The following is a 20,564-nucleotide window of genomic DNA, read 5'->3' on the forward strand; positions in this document are numbered from 1 at the left end:
GAATCAAACACGGAAATCATGCACTCAGCGGCATTAACAGATTGACCGAATGTAAGTGACCCGAGACAGAAACCAAGGTCGGAAATCATGCACTCAGCATTAACAGATTGACCTCTGGGGGGGGGGGGGGGGGGGGTTGGAGTGCGGGAGACTGACGGGAAGAGGAAAGGAAGGAGAATGAGAATGAAAACTCCCAGTGGAATCAAACACAGAAATCAGGCAACGACCGGCATCGACAGACTGACTGAATGAAAGTGAGGTGATGAAGCAAAGCAGAGAAAGAGGAGTGGTCGAGTGTGCGACAGGGCGGGAAGGTGGTAGGGTCGAGGAAAGCAGGGGGTGGCGGGGTGGGCGGGGGGGGGGGGGGGGGTATGTGGAGTGGGAGATGAAACGAAGATGAAAATGGAGAAGCGAGAAAGGAAACACATGAAGAAATCGCCCCATGAAATAAAGTAGTAGTTATAAACAGAATGGCAACTACAGACTGAGTGAATCAAAGAGACTCAGACTGAGACTGAACTTTATTTTACAAGGATAAAGATGTAAGGCTAGGCCTCTTCATGCAATCTGTCATTGAGAGAGAAAGAAAGACATGGGAGAGGCAATCCAGGGAGACTGCACACGAAAATAGTCAGAGAAAGAAAAAATCCCAAAGGAAACAAAGACAGACATCAGGCAACGGTCTGCAACGCCGGACAGACAGACATCAGGCAACGGTCTGCAACGCCGGACAGACAGACAAAGGGAAAGGAATGTGTGAATTAGACAGAGAAAGACAAGAAGGGGCGGGATAGTGAGAGGTGAGACTGGAAACGAAAACAAGTCGCGTAAGGCGAAAATACAATATTTAGTCAAGTAGCTGTCGAACTCACAGAATGAAACTGAACGCAATGCCATTTTTCAGCAAGACCGTATACTCGTAGCATCGTCAGTCCACCGCTCATGGCAAAGGCAGTGAAATTGACAAGAAGAGCGGGGTAGTAGTTGCGCTAAGAAGGATAGCACGCTTTTCTGTAGCTCTCTTTGTTTTAACTTTCTGAGCGTGTTTTTAATCCAAACATATCATATCTATATGTTTTTGGAATCAGGAACCGACAAGGAATGAGATGAAAGTGTTTTTAAATTGATTTGGACAATTTAATTTTGATAATAATTTTTATATATTTAATTTTCAGAGCTTGTTTTTAATCCGAATATAACATATTTATATGTTTTTGGAATCAGCAAATGATGGAGAATAAGATAAACGTAAATTTGGATCGTTTTATAAATTTTTATTTTTTTTTACAATTTTCCGATTTTTAATGACCAAAGTCATTAATTAATTTTTAAGCCACCAAGCTGAAATGCAATACCGAAGTCCGGGCTTCGTCGAAGATTACTTGACCAAAATTTCAACCAATTTGGTTGAAAAATGAGGGCGTGACAGTGCCGCCTCAACTTTCACGAAAAGCCGGATATGACGTCATCAAAGACATTTATCAAAAAAATGAAAAAAACGTTCGGGGATTTCATACCCAGGAACTCTCATGTCAAATTTCATAAAGATCGGTCCAGTAGTTTAGTCTGAATCGCTCTACACACACACACACACACACAGACAGACAGACGCACATACACCACGACCCTCGTTTCGATTCCCCCTCGATGTTAAAATATTTAGTCAAAACTTGACTAAATATAAAAAGGAAACAGACAAAGACATTCAAATCCTAACGAAAACAAAGACAGAAATCGGTCACCAACCTGCATCGACAGACAGGCAGACAAAGTGTAAGGGAAGTGGGAATTAGACAGAGAAAGAACATTATGATTATGGGAGGGGCAATTCAGGGAGACTGAGAAAGAAAACTCCCAAGGGGAAACAAAGACAGACATCAACAGGCCCCGTCCTGAATCGACAGACAGACAAAGTGAAAGGGATGTGGGAATTAGACAGAGAAAGAAAAGAAGGAGCGCTATGGCGAGATGTCATGCGCAGTGAGAGACGAAACCAGGCACAAGTCGGAGAGTAACGGAAGGAGCTGCCGGAGACACAGGAAGAAGATGTCCCGTGGAAGTTCAGAGACATCGGTTAGCTATTGGCAAGGACAGGCTAGCTGAATCGAAGAGACGGGTTAAGAAAGAGGAAGATGGGTAGACGGACAAGAGCGGATATTGAGGGGGGGGGGGGACATGTAGGTTGGTATAAGACACAGAATGAAAATGTCCCGTGAGAGTTCAGAGACATCGGTTAGCTATTGGCAAGGACAGGCTAGCTGAATCGAAGAGACGGGTTAAGAAAGAGGAAGACGGGTAGACGGACAAGAGCGGATATTGGGGGGGGGGGGGGGGGAGGGAGTGGGGGGGGGGGGGGACATGTAGGTTGGTATAAGACACAGAATGAAAATGTCCCGTGGAAGTTCAGAGACATCGGTTATACGTTAGCTATTGGCAAGGACAGGCTGGCTGAATCGAAGAGACGGGTTAGGCCAAAAAGAAAAATATGTCTGTTTCCGGTAACCCGACCGACCCTATTTTTAAGCGCCGACCCTAAAGGGTTTTTTCGCTTTTCGCACCACCCCCCCCCCCCCCCCTCCCCCCAAAAAAAACATATATGAAGTCAAGTATACTTTATTTAGTTTCAATATATCTAGGTCAAAAACATGTGCTAAATAATTGTAACGTAAAAAAAATTAATTAAAAAAACAAAACAAAAAAACCCGACCGACCGACCCTATTTTTTTCGGCGATGTTACCGAAAACAGACATATTTTTCTTTTTGGCCTAAAGAAAGAGGAAGATGTGTAGACGGACAAGAACGGAGATGGAGGGGGGGGGTGAAGGAGTGAGGGAGAGACGGTGGGGAGGGAGAAATGTAAGTAAGTAGAAGACACAGGAAGAGAATGCACCATGGAATTCGAGAGTAGTCGGGCATCGAATGGCTGCTACAGCATAATCAAATGGAAAGGGTTGGAGAGAGAGAGAGAGAGAGAGAGAGAGAGAGAGAGAGAGAGAGATGGAGAGGGAGAGGGAGAGGGAGAGTGAGAGAGAGAAAGAGAGAGAGAGCGAGAGAGAGAGTGAGAGAGAGGGAGAGAGAGTGAGAGAGAGGGAGAGAGAGGGAGAGGGAGGAAGAGAGAGAGAGAGAGAAGGCGATGGAGAGAGAGAGAGAGAGAGAGAGGGAGATAGATAGAGAGAGGGAGAGAGAGAGAGAGCGAGACAGAGAGGGAGAGAAAGAGACAGAGACAGAGAGAGAGAGAGAGAGAGCAGAGACAGATGATGGAAATATGTTCAAGGCTACACTTTTTCTTCCAATATGTCCTCCCAGAGCGACAGGGAGACGGACAGACAGACACGGACAGACAGACAGACAGACACGAACAGACATCACCGACAACCCGAAAGGTTAAGACAAGCCCGGTCAAGGGGAAAGCGGATAACATTGCCTAACGCACCAAAACAAAGAGGAACAACAATTGCACGGCTGCGGACAGCAAATTCAAACAGTCCTCTATTCCACTAGAATGCTCTCGATGACAATGGAAGAGGGATAGTGGAACATGGAATGCGAATTATGACTTTATTGATCCCTACTCCCCACAAGCGGCAATTTAAAAGCACAGTCCGTTCTTCGCATTGAAAGATGCTGTCCACCGCAGCTATGAGTGAGAATGAGAAGCGGTACGAGTGTTATGGAAATCTGAGTGCGAGAGAGAAATTCAAGTTTTACGCCCTCACGACAAAGCCATTGGGGGCATGTTCCCGGGTTTTAACCCGACTTTCGATGAGATACACAAGTGTATGCGTGTGTAGGTACTAGGTGGCATCTGTCATCTGCACTTATGGCAGAATGACCGAGGGACATGGACACCGTCTCTGGGTCTGCACATAAAGAATTAGTGACCCTCCACCACGAAATGAGTCGCATGTCACCTCGCGCGGTTCTGCGCTAGGCTTATAATAAGTCCGGGGAGTGTCTGGTAACAGTGTGAGGGTCACCTTAGTCACAGGCTTATAACTCAAACAGTTTTCGCTCTTTTCTAAAACGGTTTTCACCACTGGATAGAGCATAAAAAACTCTTTAGGAAAATGTACAAATGTGAAAATCATGCAAAGGTGACATGCGACTCATTCCGGGCCGCCCGGATTCGAACATGCGACCTTAGTCCAGTGCTCTACCATCTGAGCTACCCGTGCCCCCCAATGAGTGCAAATTATGAGGTGTCTTTATTGATCTCTATTCGACCCATACAACAATTTAAAAGCGCAGTAGTGTGTTCTTCACATTTAAAGCTGCTGTCCACGCCAAAGGCCACTGAATGACAAAGGGCTGGGCGTAGTGTTGTGGGAATCGACATAGAATGAAATTGTGACATTATTGATCTCCTCTCGCACTAAGCGACAGTTTACAAGCGCAGTGGTCAGGCGCACGGCAAACTGACCAGCGCAGTCTATTTCACTTGGACATCACAATTCAGTCACTAGCGAGCAAACCAGTCGTCACGAACTCCAGAAATAACTTTGTCGGGTTTGATGGGTTGTAGAAGTTGTTTTCTTGGAAAAACTGAGGCAAAGAAAGCCACATGACCTTGTAGGCCAATCACTAGCGAGCGGCGAGATGATATGTGTACGCACTGAGGGGCGCGATCTCATCGGCGATGCTCATTGTGAACGAACGAACGAGCTTTATTACTCAAGGATGGAGATTTTAGGCTCACGCCTAGTCTTACAATATGTCCCTGCTATAACTACGTATAACTATAAGACAGAAAGATGGAGACAATAAAAAAAAATAGCGCGGCGTTATATCGAGTGACATTGCGGAAAGCACAGATAGGAGCTCATTTTAACAGGGATGTCAGGCGTTCCTATGGTTTTATAAGCAGAGATCACGTGCTGACGGCACGTGTGGAGACATGCCGCTCGCTAGTGGTTGGCCTACAATGTCACGTGACGTTTACCCAGTATTTCCAAGTTTGAGCAACACTTCGACAATTCACAAAAAGTGGAAAGAGGTTGTGGGGTTTTTCCGAACACCGTCTAATAAAGTTCTGTCTAATTGAATGGATAAGAAGCGGCACTGCGGAACGTGGATTGCAAACTAATGAGCCGCATGCGACAATTTTAAAACGAAGCCCTTGCTTCTCTTGTTTCCTTTATTCTTCTTCTTCTGCGTTCGATGTCTTCTCAAAGATAATTGTACGGCCATATTATCGTGGAAGCGTAGACAGCCGATTTTCTCCCCACGCCAAGTTGGCTGCTGTCTTCCGTCTTCGGTGGTTGAGGTTCTTACTCAGGGTTGCCTCCTCCCCAAGAGTAGCTGCCTTGTTGGGCTGTCGAGTCCACTCTACCCGGGTTTGTTGTCGAAGTTTTCCTTCTCGTAGCCTTTGCCTTTCCCAAGGCGCACACAAGGCAGTGCGGGTTTTGAAATCGGAGTTGTCCTTCTCCTAGATGAGCGACCATCCAAGGTTGACGAGCCCCATCTGCCCGAAGCAGCTGGTTTTAGGCGCCAGGGACCCGCCTGTTAGTCGAAGACAGGGCCCGCCACGTGAAGGCCAGGAGCTGGATTTGACTGTCAGAGGTGTTTGAAGACACGAAGCCATAAGGAGCATTTCTTGGGAAGTAGGCGCTTATCTCTACTTCCACCCCGGCATAACAGTCCTTGGACCCCCCTTTATTCAAATTAAAGGTGTTGACAATGTTACTGCTAAATGACAAACACGCAGCTTGACAGTTGATCGGGAACTGCGGAACATGGAATGCTAATCATGACTTAATTGAAAGACCTCGCCAAAGAATTCCGCCCGTCCATCCCACATGTCGACTTTCTTTCTTTATTTGGTGTTTAACGTCGTTTTCAACCACGCAGGTTATATCGCGACGGGGGAAGGGGGAGATGGGATAGAGCCACTTGTCAATTGTTTCTTGTTCACAAAAGCACTTATCAAAAATGTGCTCCAGGGGCTTGCAGCGTAGTACAATATATTACCTTACTGGGAGAATGCAAGTTTCCAGTACAGAGGACTTAACATTTCTTACATACTGCTTGACTAAAATCTTTAAAAAATTGACTATATTCTATACAAGTAAAAAGAGAAACAGAATCCGTTAGTCGCCTCTTACGACATGCTGGGGAGCATCGGGTAAATTCTTCCTCGTCCCAACCAATATGGGACTCCCCCTAACCCGCGGGGGGCGACATGTCGACTACTCGATCATGTAGTTCACTATCACGAGAACTTAATATCAACGACTAACGTCCATCCAAGCGAGAGTTTTAAGTCATTCGTGGATCTGTTTCATCGAGTTCCGTTTGCCACTTCCGCCCTCGATAGAATCTAGGGAGCCTATGCCATCACAGAGCTTGAGTTCTTCTATCCCCCGCTGTCGAGCTTGACAAATGTAGCAGTCAATATCTGCACGCTGGGAGATTTGTAAAGTCATTTCATCCCGACCTCCCGCCACTACCTCCGGCAAACTCTGTGTGTTTGTGAGGTCGCGCTTCTCGGCTGCAATCTGCGAAAGTCAACAGTCCATTCCTGAAAGGATATCTGTTTTGTGCTGCTGAGAGCTGCAATTGTAAGAAAACAACTACAGACCAATCTAGAAAGAGTATGGCTTATGTGGCTGTGCTGCTGCATTTGTAGGAAACAAAATAACTGATCATTCTAGAAAAGGTACAACTTTTCTGATGCTTGCATTTGTCCCCTAAAGAGAGGCGTGTTATTCTAGAAAACAATGGTGGATACGTGTAGGCATTGTTTTCCTTTAGTCCTCTGCACCCTATTGCTTCTGACTTTTTACGAGAGAGAGAACTCAGAACTCAGAACGGTTTATTGTACTAAGGCCACAGACCCATTATACAAACCAAGGGGAATGGGGGAAGAACAAAAACAAAAACAAGAGAGAGAGAGAGAGAGAGAGAGAGAGAGAGAGAGAGGGGGGAGAGAGAGACAGAGAGAGACAGAGACAGAGAGAGAGAGAAAGAGAGAGAAAGAGAGAGAGAGACAGACAGACAGACAGACAGACAGACAGACAGAGACACAGAAAGAGAGACGAAGTAAGAGACAGTCAGTATGACAAACAGAGAGAGAGTGAGAGTGAAAGAGAGTGTGAGAGAGAGAGTGAGAGAGAGAGAGAGAGAGAGAGAGAGAGAGAAAGAGAGGGAGCTAAAGACTGAGACAGAGACAGAAGAGAGAGAGATTGTGGAAATGGTGCTCCGTATCGCTGGTGTCTGTACATGTACATCAAACTGGGCATGATATACGCCATCTTTACCACTTGTTCTTTCCTAGGTTGTAGCTTTCAGAAAAGAGTTATAATCTTTTCTTGACTGCACTGGTACTCCCACAAAAGCCAAGTATCAGTTATGAAAACTGCACTGCGTGAGTGATGTTCCTATGTCACAAGAAAACCCGCTGTCCAATATTTTTAGCGACTTATTCAACCCGTATTTTCTTTGGGTAGGGATGTCGTTTTAGTTCGACAGCCAGCAAAATGCCGAAACGTCTTTGAAATTGCCGAAAATGTTGCAATTGTTTTGGCCCTTCTGCCGAATTTTTGTTTTCAATCTAAAAGGGAATGTGACGCCAAATATTGCTTTGTACAATGGAAAATTTTCTGAACTTGTATAGCTATTTCGGCACCTTGCCCGCAAAAACTCCTGGCAACAGGCGTTGGGTCTTCCTTCCTTGCTTTTTAATCTTCCGCCTCATGGTCGCCTTCCTCTGACTCCTCGCTTTCTTTTAATGTCCTTCTACGTTGACTTCTTACCAAGAAGATCGGTCATTTCAACTGTTGTCTTTGCGACAGTGACCGATGAGCAACGTCTGGGCTAAATCATGCAATTTGATTCAGATATATTTGTGTTCCTCCTCCCCCTTTTTTTCTTCTTATTCTTCTTGTTTTTCTGGTTCTTGTTCTTCTTCCTCTTCTTCTTCGTCGTCGTCTTCGTTTTCTCCTTTCTTTGCTTGTTGTCCTTAGCTTTTAACACACTGTTTTTAACACATCAAAGCTTAAATTAGAGTTTTACTGTTGGTCCCTCATCATGTGCATTTACTGTCCATTGCTTTACACATCTCTCTCTCTCTTTTTCTCTCTCTCTTTCTCTCTCTCTCTCTCTCTCTCTCTCTCCACCCCTCCCTCCCTCCCTCCCTCCCTCCCTCCCTCCCTCCCTCCCTCCCTCCCTCCCTTCCTCCCGCACTCACGCACTCTCTTTCTCTCATCCTCGTAAATATTTGTGGTCTGCAGATTGATTGATTTTATGAGTGTGTGTTAACTGTAGGATCAGTATTTTCCGTTGTGTGTACATACTATACCTTGCTTTTTACCCTTAGTCTTAGATATTTTTGTTTACCTATGGCTTTCGTGTCGGTGTGTTCGTTCGTACTCATAAACTAGTTTGCTATGTTTTTGTTGTTATTAATGTTTTGTTCATTCGTCCTTTTACCCCTTTTATGAATGATGCAGAAATCGTTGTTTTACCTTGTCTATAAGGCTGTTATTAGCTAATGACAATAAAGTGTCAAAGCGTCAAGCGTCTCATCCTCGTTCAATGCCTCCTTCCATCCTCCTGTCTGTCTTCCAGTGGACGACAGCCTGCTCGCCTCCCACATAAATGAATTCCTCGTTCGCCTTTCAAGTCAACGCGGTTGGTCGGTTTGTGGCCACCGCCCTCAGTATAAGCACGCTCGTCAAAACAAAGCACAGAATATTTCCCTTTGTGTAAAATTGTGAAATATGAAAACAGAGCCAATTGTTTTCGGAGTCCTTTAAAGTCCTCTGGTATGAAAGAGTTGGATCACAATAACAATAACAACACTTTATTGTCCACCATCTCAGATCTATCTAGGATTTTCCTTGGGATGAAACCATCCCTACATTTGGACTTATACTCAAAACTAACTGCCTAGCTTCAATGTGGGTAGTTTCAAGTGAGAAAAAAAATATGAGTTCATTTCACAAACAGACATCAATGTTCGTTCAGAGAGCATCCAGGCTATTCATTTGTGGTAAATGTCCAAGTTAGTTAAATTCTGTACCCAAAAAGGACTAGCTGGGCCCTAATTCCATTGGACATAACCATTCAAGGATCATGTTCGCTGTGTTATCATAGTAAACAGGTGGTCCGTTATTTTTATTTTTTTAAAGTACAGCACAACGGATATGATCTCAAGGCAGTCACTCAAGATGAAGGATAACTTAATATCAAAGCAACGGCTTTAATTTCAGCTGTAGCCCAAACCGGCACGATTAATTGTTCGGTTGATGATTTCATCTCCGTTATTTTCCAAAATGAACACCTATACAATACCGGAAATCTCTGTTTAATGCAAACACTTGTTAACCTTTGTTCTTCTTTTGTACAGGCCTGTTTCTGCACGCTTCCTGCCTGCCGGAGCACTAATTAAATTACCGGAATTCCAGCTTAAGGCACAGTGACAGGTACTCAAAACCAACAAAGCATCAGCTTGTGCCTACAACTCACTCTTCCAGTTTTTGCTTTAAACTCGAAGCTGGGTTTATATAAATGTCTGCCAACTAAGCGAAATAAAATCTGACTTCCAATCAGACGGTTGTCTTTTACGTTTAACGTATGTTTTAAATCAGTCCCCACCTAAAGCTGGACATTGAAAAGCACGTTTACACTTTCACTCTAAAAGCAGCGAACGAGAAGAAGAAGGAGGCTCTAAAAGCCATCTAAGTATCGGACAATTTTCTGACGTTGAGTTCTGCAGTAAAACAAACCAGTAGATTTCATTTGAAGAATTTAAGAACCTGGTTATATGATTTATTTTGTTTCAAAAGACAATATTTCACTATTTATTTCACTCTGAACCACACATGCAATATTTAATTAATAACTACTTTGTTTTTAAATTTCAGACTGCTAGTTCAAATCTATTTTTCCATCACAGTAAAACAAACGAGGAGATTCAATCTAAAGAAGAAGAACAAGGACTTGGTCACATGGCTCATTTTGTGTCAAAAGACAACATGTCGCTGTTTCACTGTTTATTTCACTCTGAACCAAAAAAGCAATATTTCATGAATAACTAGTTTGCTTTAATATTACATGTTGTTTTACATCTGTATTTGTCATCAATAAGTACAGTGAAACAAACCGTGAGATTCTATTCGAAGAAGAAGAAGAACTTGGTCACAAGGCTTATTTTGTGTCAAAAGACAACATGTCGCTGTTTCACTGCTTATTTCACTCTGAACCACAAATGCAATATTTCATTAATAACAAATTTGCTTTTATATTTCAGACTGCTAGTTCAAATCTATTTTTGTCATCAATAAGTACAGTAAAACAAACGAGGAGATTCAATTTGAAGAACAAGAACACGAACTTGGTCACATGGCTTATTCCACCATAAAGACCATCCCCTCCTCATCGTGGTATGGTGGTGAAACAGAACCAAGCTATGCCGTCGGAAGAAAATCGCTGAAATTTCACTGTCCCTAAAACGTGGGGGTGATTTTTCATTGTGAGAAGTATACTGGTAGGGTTCTCCCTTGGCGGACAGGTTGGTTGCTGGCTAACGGGGCTCTGGTGAAGACGGAGGTGTGCTGGACAGTACCGGTGTGACGGCACAGAGGCCCAAGGACACAAGCGGTCATCTCAGCAACCTCCAAACGGGTAGACTGGACTCGTCAACCCTGGCAGGTAACCAGTCTAGGAGAAGGGAAACTCCGAAATAGAACCACGGGCAGACCAAGCTCAACAGCCCAGGAAGGCAATTGGTCTAGGGGAGGGACCCCTGACCAACGTCCAAGGCCGAAGTCGGAGATGCGGGACCCCCTGGGTGCCAAAAAGCGCTGCATCACGCAAATCACAAAATGAAAAAGAGAGTGAACGACGAAGAAGAAGAAGACATGGCTTATTTTGTTTCAAAAGACAACGTGTCGCTTTTTCATTATTTAGTTCACTCTGAAACCCGTTAAAAAAAATGAAGCGAAGACGAAGTACGTCCAGCATGGTTTTTACATTTAGTCAAGTTTTGACTAAATGTTTTAACATAGAGGGGGGAATCGAGACGAGGGTCGTGGTGTCTGTCTGTGTGTGTGTGTAGAGCGATTCAGACTAAACTACTGGACCGATCTTTATGAAATTTGACATGAGAGTTCCTGGGTATGATATCCCCGGACGTTTTTTTTTATTTTTTTCGATAAATACCTTTGATGACGTCATATCCGGCTTTTTGTAAAAGTTGAGGCGGCACTGTCACACCCTCATTTTTCAATCAAATTGATTGAAATTTTGGCAAAGCAATCTTCGACAAAGCCCGGGGTTTGGTATTGCATTTCAGCTTGGTGGCTTAAAAACTAATAAGTGAGTTTGGTCATTAAAAATCGGAAACTTGTAATTAAAATTATTTTTTTATTAAACGATCCAAAAACAATTTCATCTTATTTTTCGTCATTTTCTGATTCCAAAAACATATACATATGTTATATTTGGATTAAAAACAAGCTCTGAAAATTAAAAATATAAAAATTATGATCAAAATTAAATTTCCGAAATCGTTTTAAAAACTATTTCATCTTATTCGTTGTCGGTTCCTGATTCCAAAAACATATAGATATGATATGTTTGGATTAAAAACACGCTCAGAAAGTTAAAACGAAGAGAGGTACAGTGAAGCGTGCTATGAAGCACAGCGCAATCGCTACCGCGCCAAACAGGCTCGTCACTTTCACTACCTTTTGCACTAGCGGCGGACTACGTTCAGTTTCATTCTGTGAGTTCCACAGCTTGACTAAATGTAGTAATTTCGCCTTACGCGACTTGTTTCTTTGTTCTCCCCTCGACCCCCACCATCCCTGCCCTCGTCTCCCCCCCACCCCCCCCCCCCCCCCATAACCGCCTGCCCCCACGGGTCAATAACTGGACACACGTCTCATAATTATCCATTTTTCCTCGCCCGTTTCCATGGAACTTGTCGAGCTACAAAGACGTCCAGACCACCAGGAGAAAGACTGGCATTTTCCTCACACTGTTATCACTGTTTGCTGGAACGATGTGTGTGCTGTCTTCAATTGCCAGCACCTGCTGTTATGTGCACGTGCGGTTTGGGGGTTGAAAGATACGGCTTCTGGTCGTCGTTGTTGTGCAGAAATTGTTCAGTGGAGGCGGGAGGGGGGATAAATGTAACTGAAAACTAGTGCACATGAAAGTCAACAGAACGGACGCATAACTTGGAACTGAAAAATGCAGACACCGGATTCTATCGAGTGAACATGAATTGAAATTATCACTAAGGATGTATACTGTATAATATAATGAATATAATAAGGATGTATAAGAAATGTTTGATGTCGATGTCTATATCAACGGACCTCTGATTTGGCCAGAATCTTGCATGAAGTTAAAGCAAAGAAAAAAGTAGGGCCCATCTTTTAGTTTTTACTAACTATATCTTCAAAAAGTAATTGGCCCATCTTGAAGTTTTTACTAACTTTGTCCTACATACGTGAGAGAGACACTCGTGAGATAATAATCGTTCAAATCACACGTGTGTATATCATGTAGATGAGGTCATGTCAAGCAAGTCTGGCAGGGACCTGTTTTTCCACTGCTTATGATGCCAAAGTCACCGAGACAAACGTCATTATAGAAACAAACAAGAAGAGCAAACGCTCGATCGAGTCACTTTCGCAGTTCTGAATATTATATGAGGCATCAGATGGACAGGAAGAAATTGCTATTCACAACACAATGAGTCACGTTCACATAAAATTTGAGCCCGGTCACTTTTATAGTTTCCGAGAAAAGCCCAACGTTAAGTTGTGTGTTGCCGAACAGAAAAGGCTAGTTATCTCCCTTGTTTTTCTGATAACGTTCGTAAAAGGCTACAGATGTAAATACTTTGATGTAAAGAATAATCCTACAAAGTTTCAATCACATCCGATGAACTTTGTCAAAGATATAAAATGTCTAATTTTTCCTTTGACGCTGACCTGTGACCTTGAAAAAGGTCAAAGGTCAACGAAACCATCGTTAAAGTGTAGAGGTCATTGGAGGTCACGACTAAACAAAATATGAGCCCGATCGCTTTGATAGTTTCCGAGAAAAGATATAAAATGTCTAATTTTTCCTTTGACGCTGACCTGTGACCTTGAAAAAGGTCAAAGGTCAACGAAACCATCGTTAAAGTGTAGAGGTCATTGGAGGTCACGACTAAACAAAATATGAGCCCGATCGCTTTGATAGTTTCCGAGAAAAGTCCAACGTTAAGGTGGTGTCTACGGACGGCCGGCCGGACGGCCGGCCGGCCGGACGGCCGGCCGGACAGACTAACACTGACCGATTACATAGAGTCACTTTTTCTCAAGTGACTCAAAAATGCGCTCGCTAATTACCCTCGATGAATTTTTAGAACTAACACGTCACGCCACACTTTCAGAGTGACGTTTCTTTACTTTGACGTAATAGATTGCACGAGGCTTTAGAAGAGATCGAGGTTTCAAAACAAGCTTCTTCAATTTAGCTGCCTCGACTGCAGGACATTTTCAGTAAAATACACGTAAGCAGGGCCGGACCAAGTTCGTTTCAGGGGGGGGGGTTCCAACTGAAGGCAGGGGTCCAAAGTCCACATTTTTTTTCTCTGAGAGGTACATTGGATGGCCAGGGGGGGGGGGGGGGGGTCCGGAACCCTAGGAACCCCCCCCCCCCCAGATCCGGCCCTGCGTAAGTACAGTATGTATGATAAACAGAATACTACATGGCTTGCTGTATCGTACCAGATTTACACTCGTTACTTTTTCAAATAGTGAACAGCTCGCTTTTGCTCGCAGTTCATTATTTAAAAAAAAAACTCGTGCAAATCTGGTACGACACAGCAGAGACATAGTATGTCTCTGGACACAGCAAGCCATATAGTATTCTCTCTATATCTTCAAAAAGTAGTTCATTATTACGTCAAGCAGGACAAGTTTCCCTTTTTAGTTCTGCCTGTTTCAAAAAGATATATTTCAGAAAAACGTTTCACTGCAGAATCAAAGCCGTCCAAAAATAGAAGGACAAAAAAGCAAAACGCTCTTGTGGTGCGCATCGTCAATACTTTAAATCTCAATCTGCCACAGCCAAGCCGCCACTTTCGCTGAAAAGGGGACACACACACAAAAAAGAAACTGCCAACATACGTTAAAGCCAGTCGCGTCGACAGGGAAGTCAATAAAATGTGCATTTAAAGAACCAAAAGAGACAGATTACGAGAGGCCGAGATTTTGCCTCTAAGTGCCCACAAATGGAGGAATGAGAGTGGGGGCTGGAGAACGGGGTGGATGGGTTAGAGAGCTGTTGCAGGAAGGGTAGATTGAAATTCTACAGAGACAAGAATCCGGCACAGCCGCATGCCCCCTCCCCCTCTCTCCCTCCCTCCCTCCCTCCCTCCCTCCCTCTCTCTCTCTCTCTCTCTCTCTCTCTCTCTCTCTCTCTCACTGTTATGTAGCTCCCCTAAACAAAACACTAAAAAAAAAAACTACACCAAAAAACCCATTACCACTAACACAATCGTTACAATCAAAATTTGTCGAAACTAGCTCCCCGGGATGAAAACGTAAAGTGCTTGAGTAATTTCCTCTTGTCGACCCCGCACTATAATGCAGGCTCTCCCCACAAGAAAGGTTTAAATCCATGGAAAAAGGAATGCCAATCACACAAGGCTGAGAAACGAGGCGCTTATTTCCCTTATTCAGGACTGTCAACATGTCTGTCAGCGTTGCGCTGAAGTATGAAACATGATTGAAGATTCCGAGAAATCCCTCTTGGGCGAAACTCGATTTTTATTCCACCTGTTTCTGTATTCCGTAATTATTAAAAAGCAAGAGAGGAAGTAATTTTCTTTTTGTTGCGAGTTGTTGTTTTTTTCTCTTTGCAACAAAAATGAGCGAAAAGCCCTTAGGACCTTTTCTTTTTTCTTTTCATAAATACTGATTCTTCTCCTTTGTTCGTGGGCTGAAACTCCCACGGTTTGTACGGACTTTCTCGGACATTCTGGCCAATCAACGACGAGAATAGCTCAAAAGTCCGCGCGGATCCGCGCGTCCATGGCCGATTTGGCTTTCCATACAGCAGTTGTTTCTGGTTTAGATTATTAAAATATTAGAAATGTTCATGGTCTGTTATGTGACAACAAAGAGCTGTCTCTTTTGTGTTACTCGAACGCGCGGACAGGACAAATTATGTCCGCTGTTTGTGCTGTATAGCCAATCTTTGTTTTTCTTTATCATTGATTATAGTGAAAAATTCAACTGAATTTTTTCCCCTTTCCTTTCCTAGTATATTTCCTTATTTTTCTCCATTGATGTGAAAGTTAGCAAAACAATTTTGTAATCATACATCGGACGTGATAAGGCCAAAAAAAATAATAGGTGTGGTTACGGTAACATAGCCTAAAAAAATAGGGTAGGAAGGTAGGCAATCACTTTTTTTTTTTTTACTTTTTTTTTCTAATGTGTACAAATTAAACCTACTTGACAGGGAAATAAGTGTGCGACTCGGGCGCTTTCGCTTTCATTGCGTTTTCTGCACTCGTTTACTTGTTTTTTGGGGTATTTTTTTGACAAATGTAATAAAAAGTTATAGGGTCGGCCCCAAAAAATAGGGTAGGTCGGGTTACCGTAACCACACCTATTTTTTTTTTAGGCCTAAACAAAAGCCGACAAAACTCTGCCCAGGAATCAGCAATCGATTAACTAAGCAATTAGCTGAGAGCTTTCTACTTGGCCCGTTCTGCTGCTCAGGGACCTATTGTTCTGTGCGTTTCAATGTCGACGTCTCTCTCTCTGTCTCTCTCTCTCTCTCTCTCTCTCTCTCTCTCTCTCTCTCTCTCTCTCTCTGTCTCTCTGTCTCTCTCTCTCTGTGTCTCTCTGTCTCTGTCTCTGTCTCTGTCTCTCTGTCTCTCTCTCTTTCTCCCTCTCTACTTTTCTACTGGTACTCCTCTTGCACACACACACACACACACACGCTCGCACGTACGCACGCAAACACACACACGCACGCAAGCACACGCAAGCACACACATGCACCCACACACGCATGCACGCACACGCACACACACACACACACACACATACACACACACACACACACACCGGACAAACACACACACGTACACACACACACACAAACACACACACACTCACACACGCACGCACGCACGCACGCACACACCCACACACACACACACAAAGATGACCCCAAAATTCAAAACACAAACACAACACTCTAGTGTCCAACCCTACTGATACACGTACCTGTGCCCCCGCCTTCGTATGTCTGTGAAAAATAATCGCAATCAGTCACTAATCACCAAACAGACATCTTCGTTCCTTATTCACAGTGAACAGCTGTGTGCGCAGAGACCGACACCAGGGAAAGGTCGAAGTTCAAACGGTACGAGCGCTCTCCACTACAGTAGTAAACCGCCCTTGTAAGACCAAAAGAGGTCTCAAATGGGAGGGGCTAACAGTTATCACATGGGGGATACATGTGCAGAGGTATTATTCAAGAACAGTGTCCGAAATTAACTCTATACGCAGATTGACACTGATCTTGAATTTCGAACATTCAACCCTGTGTTGTTTTAAATTAATGCTGTTGATCAGTTTGTTGATGCGTGCGTTGGTGTAAATGGCTGGATTGAAATGTTTCTTAAACCGCAATGTCATCACAAATTCCCAACCTTGGGCAATTACAGATTCTGTATGAAGTTCGCTTATATGCCCGTTGAACATGGACATACATTTTACGGAATTAATCGAATTTCGAAGTCAAAAGTATCCTTTTCCTTCACAACTGTAACACAGTTTCAACACTCCGCCACGCTTCTTTCCGTCTGCAAAGTTTGGTAGGCCTACCTTGCAACGACTTTGGTGCACTGTTCTTGAATTTTACCTTCACAGAACTAGTTAAAAGAAAATCTGAGAACGCAGGGGTAGTGAATGGTGACGGGGGTAAAACAGGAGGTCTCACAAGGGTGGGGGGGGGGGGGGCAGGGGCGGATCAGTTGCTTTGTAAGGGGGGGTACACTTTGAATCGAAAGTGAATGTGATGGGCGCGAGGCGCCCGAATTTGCTAGAGGGGTCCGGGGGCATGCCCCCCCGGAAAAAAATTTGGCTCAAAGAAGCAAAATGGTGCCATTTGGTGCCATTTGAACTTATAAATGGTCATAAAATCAGCTTTCCAATTTTATTTTATTTTTGCTGGAGGGGGGGTGCATGTGCACCCTGTGCACCCCCCCTCGTCCGCCCCTGCGGGGGGGGGAGGTCTTAAAACGATGGAGAGGATGGGGGGGGGGGGGGAGGAGGAGGGGTGAGTCTTGCGAGGGGAAGATCTTCAAGCTTGGGGTCTTAAAACAAAACAAAACGGAGGGGGGGGGGGGGGCTTCTTCATACAGAGAAATCTTTAAAGAGGGTTCCACTGCCCCAAAATCTCGCGCGAAGCACATGTGTGAGAGAGCTGAGAGGGACCTACGATCAATCGATGAGTATTAGAAAACATAGCCTACCTCTTTCGAAACCGCTGCCGCCTGCGTCTTCTTTCTGCTACGCTCACAGTTCACCACATGATATTCGACGATTTGCGAATATCCAAACGGTCACACTTTGCCTTCAACGGCTTCGATATCAGATCCCTACCAAATTGATGTCGTCTGCTTATTTTCCACCATGTTGTCGTTTGTAGCAGCCTCAGACATCAATGCTTTTCATCGCTCTCTCGAAGCAGACGCGCCGGATATTGTCAACTTGCGCGAAGAGTCCTCAAACTGGGCTTGGACTGCGCATCTTGTTCTTATCGATCGATTTTATTCAAATTGCCATTCTCTCGGGCGCGCGTCGCGCGCTGTTGACGCATTGTGAGTGCCTGTGTGAGTATGTGTGTGTGTGTGTGTGTGTGTAGAGAGAATTATGGTGTTGAAGAGCTAAAAAAGCCACACAGCTGGTGTCAACCTGTGTGACGATGTTTTATTTCCACAGTACGAGTAACAATGTCAGAGAGAGAGAGAGAGAGAGAGAGAGAGAGAGTGTGTGTGTGAGTGTGTGTGTGTGTGTGTGTGGGTGTGAGAGAGTGTATGTGTGTGTGTGTGTGTGTGTGAGAGAGTGTGTGTGCCGGTGTGTGTGTGTGCCGGTGTGTGTGTGCATGTGTGAGTGACGGTGAATGTACGATATGTATGCGTGCGTCTAGATATGTGTGTGTACGTGTGTGTGAGTGTGTGTGTGAGTGTCTGTATGTGTGTGTGTGTGTGTGTGTGTGTTTGTGCATCGTGTGTGTGTGTGTGTGTGTGTGTAGGCTACATGCGTGAGTGTTGGGGAGGGTGAATGTATGTGGATGTGTGTGTGTACGTGTATTTGTCTGTGTGTGTGTGGCCGGGTGTATGTGTGTGTGTGTGTGCGTGCATGCGTGAGTGCGTGCGTGTGTGCTTGCGTGTGTGTGTGTGTTTGTGTGCGTGTGTTTGTATGTGTGTGTGTTTGTATGTGTGTGTGTGTGTGTGTGCCAGTGTTTGTATGTGTGCGTGTGTTTGAATGTGTGTGTTAGTTTACTTACCAGAGACTATAAATAAGGAACCTCCCCATTGTGACAGTTCTTAAACAGAGAGAGATACAGAGACAGATACAGAGAGAGATACAGAGACAGATACAGAGACAGATACAGAGACAGATACAGAGACAGATACAGAGAGAGATACAGATACAGAGACAGATACAGAGACAGATACAGAGAGAGATACAGAGACAGATACAGAGAGAGATACAGATACAGATACAGAGACAGATACAGAGAGAGATACAGAGACAGATACAGAGAGAGATACAGAGACAGATACAGAGAGAGATACAGAGAGAGATACAGAGACAGATACAGAGACAGATACAGAGAGAGATACAGAGACAGATACAGAGACAGATACAGAGACAGATACAGAGAGAGATACAGAGACAGAGAGAGATACAGAGACAGATACAGAGAGAGATACAGAGACAGATACAGAGACAGATACAGAGACAGACTGACTATTAGGGTTTAACGTCCTCTTAGACCAACTGGTCTATATTGGGACAGGTATTGGTAATACTTTGAAGATATGTGATACTTTGATTCGAACAAGCCCGCTGTGTTTAACAGCATTGGGTTTGTCTCGTCAACGTATCGAAATACGATGAAGATAATCGGAGACGAGAGATGATGCATGCGTGTCTTCGTGTTTTCCAAGCCCTGAGGCTTTCGCTGTGAACGTGGGATCTTTTTCGTGCGCATGATTGTGTGCACACGGAGGTGTTCGGACACCGAAGAGAGTCTGCACAAAGTTGACTCCGAGAAATAAATCTCTCGCCGAACGTGGGGATCGAACCCACGCTGATAGCGACCAACTGGCTACAAAGCCAGCGCGCTACCAACTGAGCTACGTCCCCGCCCCAGAGACAGAGACAGAGAGGGGAAGCTGACAGAGCAGACACAGCAAACAAGGGACGCAATCAGCCTAGTTTGCAGTGTTTATTGTCATGTCATGTCGGATTTCTTTCCCTTGAACAGCTGAGGATGGCTGTTATGTATGCTGGTTGTCTCAAACGTCCCAAACCACTGCAAACGAAAAATGTTGACACCCAGTAGCCTTGTCCTGGAGGAGAGAGAGAGAAAGAGAGAGACAGACAGAGAGAGACAGACAGACAGAAAGACAGACAGAAAGACAAACAGAGAGACAGAGAGAGAGACACAGAGACAGAGAGCCAGATACAGAGAGAGAGAGAGAAAGAGAGAGACAGGCAGAAAGACAGATAAACAGATGCAGACAGACACACAGACAGAGAGCCAGATACAGAGAGAGAGAGAGAGAAAGAGAGAGAGAGAAAGAGAGAGACAGGCAGAAAGACAGATAAACAGATGCAGACAGACACACAGACAGAGAGTGAAAGAGATCAAGGGATGGAATAAGCTTAAGATTACTTTTCTGTTTTGATTGGTGACTGAATTATTCCTCTTGAGTCGTTGAGTTTGTTTGTTTGTTTGTTTGTTCGTTCATGGGCTGAAACTCACACGGCTTTTACGTGTATGCCACTTTTTACCCCGCCATTTAGGCAGCCATACGCCGCTTTCGGAGGAAGCATGCTGGGTATTTTCGTGTTTCTATAACCCACCGAACTCTGACATGGATTACAGGATCTTTTTCGTGGGCACTTGATCTTGTGCTTGCGTGTACACACGGGGGTGTTCGGACACCGAGGAGAGTCTGCACACAAAGTTGACTCTGAGAAATAAATCTCTCGCCGAACGTGGGGACGAACTCAGGGGGTAGCTCAGGTGGTAGAGCACTGGACTTGTGATCGAAAGGTCGCTGGTTCGAATCCGGGCCGGGATGGACACAGGTCAACTTTATGTGCAGACCCAGAGACGGTATCCATTTCCCACCCCCGTGTCACCACAGTGGCACGTAAAAAACCTCGGTCATTCTGCCATAAGTGCAGATGACTGATACCACCTAAACACGCATACACTTGTGTATCTCATCTAAAATCGGGTTAAAACCCGGGAACATGCCCCTAATGGCTTTGCCGTGAGGGCGTAAAACTTGAATTTC

At 44.4% G+C, this 20,564-nt stretch overlaps 1 long non-coding RNA gene across 1 annotated transcript in view; it reads left to right on the forward strand.

Moving 5' to 3' along the window:
* The window catches only part of LOC138980145 (uncharacterized), a 431,218-nt gene that overhangs the window by 273,862 nt on the left and 136,792 nt on the right, over positions 1–20,564 (forward strand). The gene's annotated exons all lie outside the window — the stretch shown is intronic.

The sequence above is a fragment of the Littorina saxatilis genome, linkage group LG11 (assembly GCF_037325665.1).
Source record: "Littorina saxatilis isolate snail1 linkage group LG11, US_GU_Lsax_2.0, whole genome shotgun sequence".
NCBI lineage: Eukaryota > Metazoa > Mollusca > Gastropoda > Littorinimorpha > Littorinidae > Littorina > Littorina saxatilis.